This window comes from Lipotes vexillifer, unplaced genomic scaffold, assembly GCF_000442215.2.
Source record: "Lipotes vexillifer unplaced genomic scaffold, Lipotes_vexillifer_v1.1 scaffold1114, whole genome shotgun sequence".
Taxonomy (NCBI): Eukaryota; Metazoa; Chordata; class Mammalia; order Artiodactyla; family Lipotidae; genus Lipotes; species Lipotes vexillifer.
This window is the reverse complement of record NW_006779031.1, coordinates 1,460,678-1,462,997: the sequence shown is the minus strand read 5'-3', so window position 1 is coordinate 1,462,997 and position 2,320 is coordinate 1,460,678. Positions and strand designations below refer to the sequence as shown.

At 40.4% G+C, this 2,320-nt stretch overlaps 1 pseudogene; it reads right to left on the bottom strand.

Moving 5' to 3' along the window:
• The window catches only part of LOC103091189 (heat shock cognate 71 kDa protein pseudogene), a 1,925-nt pseudogene extending 723 nt beyond the window's left edge, over positions 1–1,202 (bottom strand).
• Between the last annotated feature and the right edge of the window lie 1,118 nt (positions 1,203–2,320).

The following is a 2,320-nucleotide window of genomic DNA, read 5'->3' as shown; positions in this document are numbered from 1 at the left end:
GAAAAGAGGAGTGACATCCAACAGCAGCAAGTCTTGAACATTTTCAGATTTGTCTCCAGATAGACTGGCTGCCTGGACAGCTGCACCATAAGCAACAGCCTCATGAGGGTTGATGCTCTTATTCAGTTCTTTCCCGTTGAAGAAGTCCTGGAGAAGTTTCTCAATCTTGGGGATGCAGGTTGAACCACCCACCAGGACAATATCATGGATCTGAGACTTGTCTAGCTTGGCATCCCAAAGGGCTTTCTCCACAGGGTCCAGTGTGCCACGGAACAGGTCAGCATTCAGTTCTTCAAATCGGGCACAGGTAATTAGGGTATAGAAGTTGATTCCTTCATAGAGGGAATCAATCTCAATAGTGGCCTGGGTGCTGGAAGAGAGAATGCGCTTAGCATGCTCACAAGCAATATGAAGGCGACGGACAGCCTTCTTGTTCTCACTGATGTCCTTCTTGTGCTTGCGCTTGAATTCTGCAATAAAATGGTTGACCACCCGGTTGTCAAAGTCTTCTCCACCTAAGTGGGTATCTCCAGCTGTAGATTTGACCTCAGAGATTCCATCCTCAATAGTGAGGACTGACACATCAAAAGTGCCACCACCTAAATCAAAGATCAGCACATTTCTTTCTGCTCCAACCTTTTTGTCTAAGCAATAGGCAATAGCTGCAGCAGTTGGCTCGTTGATGATTCTAAGTACATTGAGCCCAGAATAGTTCCAGCATCTTTGGTAGCCCAACGCTGAGAATCATTAAAGTAAACGGGTACTGTGACAATAGCATTGGTAACAGTCTTCCCAAGGTAGGCTTCTGCTATTTCCTTCATCTTTGTCAAAACCATGGATGACACCTCCTCTGGATAGAAACTTTTTGTCTCTCCCTTGTATTCTACTTGAACCTCAGGCCTGCCTGCATCATTCACCACCATGAAGGGCCAATGTTTCTTATCAGACTGGACAACAGCATCATCAAATCTTCATCCAATGAGGTGTTTGGCATCAAAAACCATGTTGGTGGGATTCATTACAAGTTGATTCTTTGCAGCATCACCAATCAATCGTTCAGTATCAGTAAAGGCAACATAGCTTGGGGTAGTTCGGTTCCCCTGATCACTGGCAATTATTCCCACCTTTCTGTGCTGGAAGACACCCACAGAAGAATACGTGGTGCCAAGATCAATGCCAACTGCAGGTCCCTTAGACATGGTTGCTAGAGTGCAGGCCCAGGTCCGCTGGAGGAGAAAACAGCAATCTGTAAAGCTGCCGCCACGTTCAATGAGACCCAATGCCTACATTCTTAACCACGGTTATTTACTGCCTCCCAAATAGTCCAGTTTTACCACAGCAGAGGATATATGACGGTTTGGTTTCCCATTCATCAAGAAGGTTTTCTTGATCCAGATAATAGAATGATTATGGTAAAATCTAGGTGAAGGGTAAATGGGAGTCTTTGTAACTATTTATGTAAGTGTGAAATTATTTCAAAATGAAAAATTAACAAAAAAAAGACTGCCCCAAACTATCACTATTTGTAGATAACATGATTTTATATATAGAAAACCCTAAAGACTCCACAAAAAAACTGTTAGAATAAGCAAATTTAGTAAACTTGCAGGATACAAAAATCTATATACAAAATCTGTTGTGTATCTATACACTGACAACAAATTAGCAGAAAGAGAAATTAAGAAAACAATCCCATTTATAATTGCATCAAAAAGAATAAAATACCTAGGAATAAATTTAACCAAGGAGGTGAAAGACCTGTACACTGAAAACTGTAAGACAGTAATGAAAGAAATTGAAGAAGACACATATAAATGTAAAGATATTCCATGCTCATGGATTGATAGAATTAATACTGTCACAATGTCCATAGAACCCAACAGACATAGAGAACAAATCTATGGATACCAAGGGGAAAGGGGGGGCGGTGGGAGGAATTGGGAGATTGGGATTGACATATATACACTATTGATACTATGTATAAAGTAGATAACTAATGAGAACCTACTATATATAGCACAGGGAGCTCTACTCAATGCTCTGTGGTGACCTAAATGGGAAGGAAATCCAAAAAAGAGGGGATATATGTATACATACACCTGATTCACTTTGCTGTACAGTAGAAACTAACACAACATTGTAAAGCAACTATACTCCAATAAAAATTAATTTTAAAAAATGTCCATACAACCCATACTACAGATGCAATGCAATCCCTGTCAAAATTCCAATGGTATTTTTCACAGAAATAGAACAAACAATCCCAAAGTTTCTATGGAACCATAAAAGACCCTGAATAGCCAAAGCAATCTTAAGAAAG